The sequence below is a fragment of the Macaca fascicularis genome, chromosome 6 (genome assembly GCF_037993035.2).
Source record: "Macaca fascicularis isolate 582-1 chromosome 6, T2T-MFA8v1.1".
NCBI lineage: Eukaryota > Metazoa > Chordata > Mammalia > Primates > Cercopithecidae > Macaca > Macaca fascicularis.
The window spans coordinates 4,872,033-4,884,479 of record NC_088380.1 but is presented as its reverse complement, the minus strand read 5'-3'; positions in this window follow the sequence as shown (position 1 = coordinate 4,884,479).

Genomic DNA, 12,447 nt, shown 5'->3' with positions numbered 1-12,447 from the left:
CAGTGGGGGAGCTCTGAAGAGCCCCAGGATGTGGTCTCCGCCTTCCGCGACAGCTCAAGTCACCCAGCCTTTGGTGAAATCTTGAAATTATAAAATCTCGGTCAAATTATGAAATCTGACGGAAACTTTTCAGAAAGTTCAAATTAGCTCAAGAGGTATTGTGGCAAGGCTGCAGCACAGCAGTACTCTCAATCACTCTAGAACATGCCAAAGGGGTTAGAATTTAGAGTAATGGCTGAGAAGCTGGCGAACAGAAACTCTCCTCTTCCGTTTACCTTTAATAACAGGCGCCTCTTCTCACACCTACTATATTTCGATTCCAGCCGCAGCTCCCAAACACAAGCCAGATCTGCCCCAATCTGGTTGGTTTGAGTAGCTAACTGCATATAAAACCGACCAGATTTGCAAAAAATGTGTAAGACAAGGGTTGTCATGAGAGTTAATCTCTTATAGAATTATCAAGCGTATACTTTGTTTTCCTGATGAGCAGTTCAGGGTGGATTCTCAATAAATACAAAGCTTATACTATGTCTGTTTTCTCCTTTATTTTTTCTCAAGTTTGACAGTAACAAAAATCATTGTACAACTTTTTGAAGCAGTGAACAGGACTGAGTGTTTAAAGACCTGCCATTAGAGTGATGAGCCTTGTTCTCTAAAATAGATGTTGGTTCGAGGTAGTCCCATGGACAGCACTGGGTGGGAAACTCACTAAAATAGGGACAGGAAACAGACAGATGATGTATTATGATATGTCCTGCCATTTCCATCTTTTAAAATGCACCATTAGCTAAAAGGCTGTGTAGGGTTTCCTCCAAGGGTACTGTATCATCAGCAATATGTAAATGTTGTCTTTGTCAGTTTATTTTTCCAGGTGAAAACTCTTCCTGTCTGTGAAAGAGGCCTTTTGTGACCACATCTCCCTGGTTTGCAATAAAAGCAGAAGGGATCAAATTCCTTTAGAAAATGTGCTGTCTAAACTTGAAATCTGAAATCGACTTGTCAGAGCTAGGGGCTGATAAACAAGCCCTACTTTAAGTTAGGTCCTTATCTCGTTTTAGGAAGGGATGGTCAGGGCCTCTTCCCCCAAGGCATGGAACAGACACTTAGAGAATATTCTTCTGTCTGTTGACTTTAACCTGCACTCCCTCACTGGAAGGTAAACACAGACTCTGGTTTGGGGGTACAGATAGCAATGGGCCTCTCTCCTTCATAAATCATATTTGTGGCAACATTTTTTAATCAAACTATCCACAATCATGTTATTCAATCTCTTTTCCTTCTAGTTAAATTTTTTATGGAGAATACCAAAATGGGAAAAGGCACTGGTGGCATTTAAGAGGCACCCTGGGCAAAGGGCCATAGAACAGGGCTTTGTGTTCCAGGAAATAGTGACGGAAAGGATTCTCCAGCTTGACGGCTTCTCCTGTTGTATGTGTTTTCACTTGACAATTATAGATATTTTGACATCTTAGGAAACAGGCCCAGAAGTGGATGTCCAGTCCTGGACATGCAGCAGAATGCACCGTGTTTCTTCTCTGAAGCTTGCACTGACCCCATGCCTCTACGACTGTAGCCTGGGTGATGATGTGTGCTCAGGAAAGAACATGCCTGACTCCTCACTCGTCAGGAAGCTGGGCTTCCTCTCTTTCCCCCCTGGACCTCCTCATGTCCACCGAAAACAGTGGCGTCTTTCAGCTGGGTTTCAGCAGAAATAGACTCCAGCCGGCGAGTCAGGGGATCTGCCCTCCTGGCTCAGCTCCCCAGGTATCTGGCCTTTCCTGATCACTTTGGAATTTCCACCCTAGCTGAGATTCCTTAGAAAGGTAGGGTGAGGACCAGAGGAGACAGAAAAGCCAGAAAGAAATTTTCCCACACAAATAACTTTGACAGAATAGAATAAAAGGAAAAGACATTGCAGTTCAATGCAGCATTTTAATTTCAAAAGCCAGAAGATAAATAATGAACTTGAAAGCTTCAATTTCCACTTGCATTGCTTTATGTAGAGGACAATACAGTCTTAGTACAGGGTTATGCATATAGAAATTTTGTACTATCTTTTAAATACTACATTTTAAACAATGGACTATGTCTTACTTTACAATCATGTGACATGAACAATAGACTATGCAAGATATAATAGACACAACATCTCTAAACCTCACCGAGCCCTGTGAGAATTACTGTCAGTAATTTCCAGAAGCTAAAATTCAAATAGTGTGTCTAAATTCTCCCTAAATAGTACATTGAGTGTCAGGATGTGGACTGCAGGTGTGAGCTCCCATGAGACGGAGTCAGAAAATACTTCCACTGCATCTAAGACACGTGTGAAAAGCTGCAGCCCTCTCTAACTGTGCAGCGGCCCAACCCAAGCAGCCAGCACAACTAGCAGCCACACAGCCCGGGGGCCGGCCCCAGGTCTCCGCTAGAGTGAATTCTGGGAAGTTTACCCGCTGTGCCTTCCTTTTCTCACCCATACAATGTGGAACTCTAATAGTACCAGGCTCCTAGGTTTCTTCTGCTGTGGAGGTAAAGCACCAAGAACTCGGGCACACATCGCTGGCACTCAAAAGTTGGCTGCCATCACAGGTAAAATGCAGAGGTAGGGCACAACTGCAGGTTGCTTTGTGAATTGTGTAGAAAACACCTTCTGGCTTCTTTTATTAGTATGCGAATTGCTTCGTATTTTGGAGATAGCTTTCATGCGAAGCACCTAAGGGATCTGTTTACTTGCCCACATATATGCACTCTTCACTTGGACTCTATGCCTAGGGTTGGAGCACTGAGACCTGCTGCCTGTCCCAAGCAACTCACAGGCAGTGGGTGGGTGAGAATATAGAAGGCACAATTGAATGTGGAAAGTGTGTGGAGGAAGAAGAGCACGCAGAAGGAGAGGGCCAGAAGGGGCACTGGACCCCTCAGCCTGCTGGTGGAGGTAGAAGGGCAGAGAAGGCTTTCTGGGGAAGTGATTTCCATGTGGGTCCTGCTGTCTGAGAGAAGCTAGACAGGACGTTGTGGAGACAGGTTGCTCATCTGGAAACAGGGGAGGAGATGGACTTCAGGGTAAAAGGTATTTATGAGGAATCAACACCAGGGGAGAAGGAGAGGAGGGAGCAGGGGTGTGTAAAGGGAGAAGTCAGTCGCTGATGCAGACCTCAGAAAACTTCAGCTGGCTCAGAGGGTAGATTTGGGGATGCATTTCTCTTTAGAAAGGCTGACATGGGACCAAATCCTGCATTGCCTGGGCACAACTGCCTGGGGAAGAGCCTGGCCTCTCACTGAAGGCATTGCTCAGGGAGCCCACAGCATGACTGGGGGGGAAGTCACCTCTGCAAGGACATCTGGAGAATCAGCAAATCTCTGGGTCTACCACAGCCCAGCCCCTGCACCGTCCAGACCTGTTTCTACATTTTAGAGCAGCCCTTCCCCACTGTGCGGTGGCTGCTGCTCCTCCCTCCGCTGAAAGCCACCTGTGCCAGGAGGTTGACATCTCTTCTTCCCTGCTGGCCTGTCAGTGAAGAAGCTCAAAGCATACATGAAGCTTATAATTCACTGGGACTCTTGCTTTGTTCCTTGGCAAAAGTGTGCGCTTTGTGAGGACAAGAACCTTTAACTCTGTAAAGCCTAGAGTTGTTGGGAAGAGTCATGGTGACGGATGCTTGGGGAGGATGGGCACCCCTCAATGCCAGACCCGTGCAGTCTTCCATCAGTGGTGCAGCCATGGCCTGTAAGGAAACTTGGTTCAGTGTAGACACTGTGCTCTGGAGCGTGGCACCCCATCCTCCCAGGGCATTACTACCAGGCTGATGAGTGTTCTTTGAAGACCAGCACAGCATATGACATGATCATGAATCCCATAATCGTGGGCCATCCCTGCTACTCTTATGCTGAGGAATGACCCTGATTTGGTGCCTTATTAGGTGGAATCCCAAGCCAGTGGGTTAAACCCTTTGCAAATTCAGGTCAGGGGTGCTGGTTTGAGTTTGTGGGAGCAAATTCAGAAGAGCGTCGACTTCTGTGAGAAAGCAGTGCTGGCCCATTAGACGGGAAGGGGCCCAATGGAGACAACTTGTGGGATGTTGTTTCCTCCAGGACCGCTGCCTTACCAGGAACTCCAGGTTGGTCCCCAGGGCTGGCAGGTTGACATCACTGGCAGTAGTGGCCACTCAGCCTCCTCAGCCTCAGCCAATGGGGTCCAGGCTGCTGGGCAAAAATGTCATCTCCGTCTGTGCCACCATGGCCAGTTTCTCATGTGTTTGTCATGTCAGCACAAGGATAGGTGTCTGCAGAGAGGAACTGTTGCTGCTGAGCAGGCCATTCTTTCTACTGTTTCAGTACCTCTTCCATAGGGAATGTTTTTGCATGGAAATTAATGTACACTATAAAGATCTTCAACCTCGATACCCTTCAAACTCTATGGGATTCCCCCCATGTAGCCAAGCTCATGCCTCTGCCCGTAGGTCTTCCCTGATCTGCCAATCTTTTCTTTCCAGGTTTCTGGTTAGCTGGCTAGGGCATTCGCCACTTCCTATGGCTCCATATGTTTTCTTTGGAACCACTTCTCTTTCCACAAAGAGGTGACTGGGTTTGCTGTTGACACACTCCTTATGAGACAAATTTCCCTTGGTACTCTTATTCAAAGCCACTCCCAAATGAACATGGAGGGCGACTGCTGTCTACTTTTGCCCTGGACTCACAAATACATCCATAGCTTAGGTTTCTCCTTCCTTCTTCAACTGACTGGAAGATCTCCCATGGAGTCATGGATGGGAACGAAGGGAGGGGCCCTGCTGCAACAGCACTGAGGCCAGCGCGGTCCAGACAATCTGCTCAGTCCCTAAGTCCTGTTTACTTTCCAGCCCAGATTCACCACTTCCATCTTAGGATAGAGCTTTGCTGGTCCTGTCTGAGCTGGGCCCTCAGTAGGCCTGACAGGATCCAGCTCATGATGGGCAAGCCTGGATGCATGGTCACCCAATGTCACAGGCCCAGGATTCGGTCACTCTGAGAGTCCAGGAGCATGCCAGTTGTTTTGAAAGAGGCAGACCATGTTCTGCCGTGAGTGCCATGGTCTTGCTTCAGCCCTCAGGGTCCTCCCATGCTGTGAGTTCACTCAGGCATGCTGCACGGCCACACCCTTCATAAAGTGCATTTTCCCTTCCCTGATAAATCCATCAACATCGAGGCTGTCAGATCCTGTGATCTAAATGGAAGGGCTTTTTGAGTCACTCAGGTTATGGACTAAAGAAGGTTCCTGAGGTGTGGAATATCCTCTCTATAGACGTAAACAGAGCTTCCAGGCATTGTGTTTGTTTTTCATGGGAGGGTGATTTTTCTTAGCATGCTCCTGATGATCAGTATCCACATGTCTATGGATGTGACAAGTCTCTGAATTTCTGCAAGGTTTACTACCAGCCTCAGGAAAGCATGTCTTCTACCAAGGCTTTAGGCATGCTAGCCACCTCTTACTCACCTGACCTGACCAACATAATCACATTAATGTAATAGGTCAATGTCAAGACAAATAAGATTCTTTGGACTATTATGCTAGATGCTCTAGAGATTACAGTCCTGGGGCAAAAATGCAAATGCCTGTTGTTGTCAATTCCATGTGGAAACAAACCATTTCTCATTCTATTTTTCTGACTGAGATGGAAGAAAGAAGAAAAGTGTTTGCCAAGTCAGTGATTACATACAATGTATCCCAGACCAGGTGTTCCTGCTCTAAGAAACATGCTCCATCTGATAGAGTGGCTGAAATCAGGTGAAACTACATGGATGAGTTTGTGGTTGTCTATGACATTCTCCAGATCCATTTTCTACAGAGCCAAACTGGCCAATTAATGGATATATGAAGGGAGCCACCAACCCATCTCTTTTTAGTCCTTCGTGTTGGTACCAATTTTCATCATGCATGCTGGGTTGCAATCTTGTTTTTGATTTCTTACTTGGATCAGGGTTGATGCAGGTGACTTTCACTTGCCTTCCTTATCACAATAGCTTTTATCATACAAACCAAGGGCCTGTTTTGAGGGTTGAACCAATTGCCAGGGTTGGTCATTCAAATTATAGATTTGATCACTGTGGAAATGAGTACCAAGTGGGTCCATTGACCCAATAGCTTGCCTGTAAGTTAGGCCTTGGATGTGGCTCTGTGTATTGGCTAACTTGACGATGAGGTGGGTAGTTCCCTTGACCCCCTTTGTGGGTGGGAACTGGAGTGGCTTGTTTCACTCAGCCTGCTGCTGGCCACTCCTCGTGAGAGGTAACGTGCCGGCAAGCAAGTGCGGGAACTGGAGGGAATGGATGCTGGAACCAGCCAGTCACCCTCTCTGATGGGAGAAGACTCTGCGTAGGCCCTGCAGCAGTGTCCACGCCCCCGCTGTCTGTCTTGGCACCTGGGTTCTCGTCCAGCATCCAGGAAGAATCAGGTCATGCAGATGGAAAGGTAAGGTATGAAGAGGATTTTATTCGGTGATGGCTGTCAGGGGGATGGGAGTTGGAAAGAGAATGGTGTGGGAAGGTAATCTTTCCCTGAAGCCACACCATCTGAAGTTAGCGGTGTCTATCCATAGTCTCTGATGCTCAACTGCTGCTTCTCTGCACACTTCTCAGCGTTGCTCTGCCACCTGAAGTCTTTTTATGGGCACAGGACTGGGATGTGGAAGGCCAAAAGGCAACATTTGGGTGGGAAAATTGGGTCAGCTGTTTTCCCTTAGGGTCACAGTTCCAGGCTTAAGGGTGGGGTTTAGCTGGGAGCCCAGCCATTCTGTGTCAACATGTACTCCTCTATGTAGGGAAAGTGTGATGGCCTTTTATCTTTGAGTATCAAAGGTAATTCCAGATACCTCGTCCAATCATTGTTAATATATATCCCTTTCCTGCTGGCACAGATTCCTGGGTAAATGGCCATAGGTCTCTTCAGGAAAGACAGAGGACAGAATCATTCCCATGTTATTTGTCATGGTGTGGTAAGAATGATCTTCATTCCTGGGAACTCAACATCTCTTTGGTCAGTGGGTTCTGGGTCTGAAATGGGCTCAGGTGTGGACACTGGGCAAGGGAGCAAGCCGTCTTTGGAGAGAGTGTCCTGGGTCTCCTGGTCATCCACACTGACACCTTCTGCTGCTCTAAGCTTTCAGTGCCTTGGCCTGAAGCCCACGTAGATCTGCTGTGTCATCCTAACCATCTCAATAACCCTCTGGGAGTCAGGACCCCTAGGATGCTGCTTAAACCTGGCTAGTCATTAAGTAAAGTGCCACTCCTTGGCACCAGTACATTGCCTCCACTGTCTCAGGTCCAGTCACCTCCATTGCTAGCAGTGAGAGAAGCCCTATGTCCTCTTCTCCTCTCAGCCCAGGCCTGCAGGTGACGGCCACCCCTGAAAGCTTTATAGATGCTTATGTCTGTCTATGCTTGGGGAAAGTGTGAGTCCTTCAGCCTTCCTGAAAGTGTGGTGGGTTACCAGGCTATATCCATTCCAGCAAGCACACTTTCTAAACCTTTTACTCCCTCCCTCCATGGCCCACCGCAGCAATCCTGGCATCGCAGCTGTTTGAAGAGTGGGCAATCACTTTGGCCAGGCTTGTCTGAGTAATTCTAGTAGCAAGTTTGCACAATTCCCTGGCATCTTTGAAAAGGTGATAAATCCTACAAAGAGGAAAAGCACTCCCAAGCCAATATACTCTTTCATGTAAATTTTATGTTCTAGTTCCCTTAACCAAGCACCTTCACAACACAATCCTAGGTATATCCTCCTGGTTTCTGCTGGTGCAGGCTGGCTAAATCTTGAAGATCCTTTGGAATTCAGTCCCTTTCCTCCTGTAGAAATATCTTGTGTGTGCTGTAACAAATTTCCACAAACTGGGTGGCTTAAAACAAGAGAAATTTAGTCTCTCATAGTTCTGGAGGGCAGAAGTCTGAAATACAGAAGCTAGCACAGCCACACTCACTGAGGGAGTCTGGGTGAATTCCTTGGTATTCACTGGCTTCCAGGGGTATCACTGCAGCCTCTGTCTCTGTTGTCACCTGGTCTTCTCTTAGTGCGTCAGTCTTCACACAATGTTTTCTTCTTCTTATGAGAGGACCAGTTGTATTGGTTTGGGACCCAGCCTAATGGCTTCATCCTAACTTGATTGCATTTGCAAAGAACCTATTTCCAAATAAGGCCACATTCACAGGCACTGAGGACTAGACTTCCACATGTCTTTTAGGGAGCCACAAGTTGACCCATGACATCTCCCCAGAACATTTCCCACTGACTTATGCTGAAACTAAACCCTCATTATGGGCCTACAGGAGGGGCTGCAAAGGAGCGGCAAGTTCTGAGGCAATGAATGTCTTAGTCCATTTGAGCTGCTGTTACAAGAATACCGTAAACTGTGTGGCTTATAAGCAACAGATGTTTATTGCTCACAGTTCTAGAGGCTGGAAGTCTAAGATCAAGGTCCCAGCTGATTTGGTGACTGGTGAGGACCCACTTCCTGTTTCATAGACAGCACCTTTTCACTGTGTCCTCACATGGTGGAAAGGGTGAGGGAGCTCCCTGGCACCTCTTTTATACTGGCACTGATCTCATTCATGAGGCCTCCACCCTCATGACTCAAAGACCCCTCCTTCTAATACCGTCACTTTGAAGGTTAGGATTTCAACTTATGGACATTGGGAGAATGTAAACATTCAGGCCATGCAGAGGGCACCAGTTACCTTGTGGAGAAGGGGCTTCTGCACTGTCTCCAAGCAAGGTAGACTCACTGCCATATACTCAGAAATCACGGGATGATTCTGCCCTTTGACAGTTCAGGGGCATCTGAGGAGTCAAAAGCTGTGGGAGTGATATTTGGGCCTGTGTCCCCGCCCAAATCTCAGGTCAAATTGTAATCCCCAGAGTTGAAGGTGGGACCCGATGGGAGGTGATTGGATTATGGGGGTGAATTTTCGAGAGAATGATCTAATCACCTTCCACTTTGATGCTGTTCTCGTGAGAGGGAGTGAGTTCTCCAAGATCTGGTTGTTTAAAAGCACGTAGCACCTCCCTCCTCTCTCTCTTCCTCCTGCTCCAACCATGGAAACTTCCTCTTGCTTCCTTTTCCACCGTGATTGAAATTTTCCTGAGGCCTCCCCAACCAGGCTTCCTGTACAGCCTGGGGAATGGTGAGTCAATTAAACCTCTTTATAAATTACCCAGTTTGAGGTATTTCTTTATAATAATGTGAGAATGGATTAATATAGGGAGCATTCTCCAAGATGCATTTAGCCCATGGGCAGCATCCCAGACTTTCCCAGCCAAGGTCCAGATCTTGTTAGAACAGAACTGCTTTGGTTTGGTGTTTATATTTTTTTGAAAGTCAGCTACTATGTTACATACTTGGTCTTCAGCATTTTCTGTCCATGCCCTTCAAGAGAGGAGAAATTCTTTGTGTGCAATGGAAGAGTCTGTCTGGCCTTCACACAGAGCCCCTCACCCTCAGGAACCCCTCCCTCACCATCAGTGGCACCGCATGCCCACGTGTCTCCAGTGCCTAGAGTGCTGCAAGAATACTACGTGGAAGTCTATTGCTTGCCATGGTGCATCTTCCCAAGTCACCACTGTGCCATATCAACATCAATGCTCTACCTTCAGCCAGAGTCAATGTTGTTGGCACCAGAATTATACCACATAAGATCAAAGCTTTAGTAACGAATCCTGCCTTCTACATACCTTTCGCACATTCACCCAGCTTTATATGAAATCAAGAACTCAATATCGTTCTATTGTAACCCTTCATCAAGGGTGAATTACCAGATGAATAAATCGAATGAAGAACTTAGTTTTTAAAATATTACTGAAAATATCTCCTTGGGTATTAAACATGTTCTGGTAATATTAAATTAAAGCGTTATTACCCAGAAGTCAGCTTCTTTTCCTAATCTCTCAAATTCTATCTACAGATTATCTCTTCATTCAACTAATGAAGTGCTTCTCTCCCCCGCTCCTGGATTCTAGCAGTGAAAGAATCTGCCCTTCATGTTTGAGACTTAATTGAGAAATAAATGAGTCATCAGTGGGTGTCTGCCATGTAGTAAACCACGCACTTCTGGAGACCCTGGAAGGGGTTTTCAGTGATTTTAAAGGAGAGGGAAGATCCTTATCTTTTGAAAAGGATAATTACCTTCAAAGAGGAGCTAAATTTCCCCTCAACAATAAACACCATTTATTCTTTTCTCCTGTGAGAGATTTGCTTGGAAATTTGGAGATGTCAAAACTAATCCCAGACAAAGCAATTGGGAAATTCCCAGAGTAGCCTGGGAAGCGGCCAAAGGTTACACTGTTTTCTTATTTCATCAGCTACATCTTCACACAAGCAGGTCCTTAATTCCATCTCACTGTGCTTCTGAAGGATATCAGTTCTCCATAGATGAATTCCAGCCAACTTTCTTCTTCTCAGTTCAAATCTAAAGTCCCTTAAGCGGGCAAAGGAAAATTAAACACAAGAGCTGATTAAATTCATCTCACTATTTTGGAGTAGCAGATCTGTAACCTCTTGGCTGGGTTTGTGTAAGTACGTAAGCACAATACACATGCACGCCCTTACAGTGTCATGAATGTTACTGATGAGGTTGGAGCAGCATGTAAATGGTGCTGTCTGAGAAAGGTGATCTCAAAAACTGCTCTGGAGCCAGGAGAAAATAAATAATGCAATGAGTTAATCACATCTCAATTGTAGTTATTCTTATGATCATATCATTCTTCGCTGTTACCATCTTTACTGAGTGTAAGAAGATGAGGAAAGCAGGAGAAAGCTTTCTCATACAAGGGATTTTCTCCAGGTAGTACATCTCTACAGGAAAATTGACACTCTTGGTAGGAATCTGCATCACACACGTGCTCCAAGCAATTCACACCTACAGGACCTTGTGTGGTTATATATTGTTTTTATCCCCATCATAAAGAAGACATAATTTGCCCCAAATCTGAGAGCTTGTGGTTGACAGAAGGAGAACCCAGCATCAGCATCAGGGAGAACCTCACTGAATGCTCTCCATGCTCAGGGCGACGGCCTCTGCAGATGGGAGCTTCACACTCCTCCACACAGCGTTGAGTCAGGGAGGATGTTATCTGTGACATGATCTGCAGGCTTTGGTGGCACAACTGCCTTCCCTCTCTCCCAGCCATGGTATGAGAAATTATCTGTGTAGCAAGCTGAAGTGTGCAAAAGTGCCCCCGGAGTGCACGTGGCAGGGGAGGGTTGCTGCCCAGCCCTGCATGCCAAGCATGGCTCTGGAGGTCCCCGGAGACAATCACAGGAGATTCCGCTCTCTTCCAGGCTTTTCTGCATGAGATGGGAAGACTCTGGGGCCCGTTAGGCATTTTGTTCCTTATCGCTATCACTCACAGGCTGCTCTCATCGAGCCTGTTCTGGTCCTTTCAAGATTGGAGGTAGTGCACAGCACAGCACAGCACAGCACAGCACACTGTGTTGGGGAGGTCTTACCCCAGGTTGCTGACTGACTGCTCACTCTGGCGGGTCACATGATTCCTTCCAAGAGTTCTCCTGAGGGGGTCTTCAGTAAAGAGAAGGGATGATTTCTGAAGTCGTGTTTTTTCTTCTACTCGCTAACCGCCAGGAACTTCCAAATATAGCCTCCGTTCTCTTTCTTATTAGAGGAGGGTGGCAGGTCTGGGCTGCAGACTTTTCACCGTGTTCAGCATGAGTTCAGGGCTTGCCCTGTTCTCTTCTAATTGGGACACAACCTGTTTCATGCCTTTGTTCGTAGTGTCTGCCTGCTATGGCCTCCTCTTGGGTTTAAAACCACAGCTCTCACCTCCTTTCTCAGTGAGGAATCATGATAACAGGGAGAGGGTGTTATCAGTGCTGGATTCCAACGAGGGACCTGTTATTCCTGTAACAATGAAACATTCCAGACTACAGGGAGGACAGCGGATTTTGTGTAAGGTGTTGCATTATTTTGTGCGTGTTTGAGACAGACCCAAGCTGTGTGAGTTCAAGGAGTTGGTAATTACACTGGTGAGCTGATAGGGTTCTTTTTCCCCTCAGGGCAAAGACCACACACACACACACACACACACACACACACACACACTCTAAATTAACCCAATGGCAAGTATAAGAACAAAATAGAGGGTAAGCTTTCTATTTAAATAAACATCGCAGTCAGAATGTTTATATTTTAAAACTAGAATACAAAATAATTTTGTTTTAAACAAATTTTCATCTACATTGTTTTTTTTTCCTCTCTTTTTTAACCTTGTAAAGTGGCCAATTTAGTTTCACAATATAAATCAAATGCATCTTTGAACATCTAAATTTACTTTAAACTGACACTGCAGAAAGGAGGCCTCCGCAACCCTTATGGCAGCAATATTCCCACCTCTTTTTTTTTATTATTATTCCTTAAAAGTGCTTATCAAGATGAATGAGAAGAGCAGTGTGTAATTTCAAAGATGAA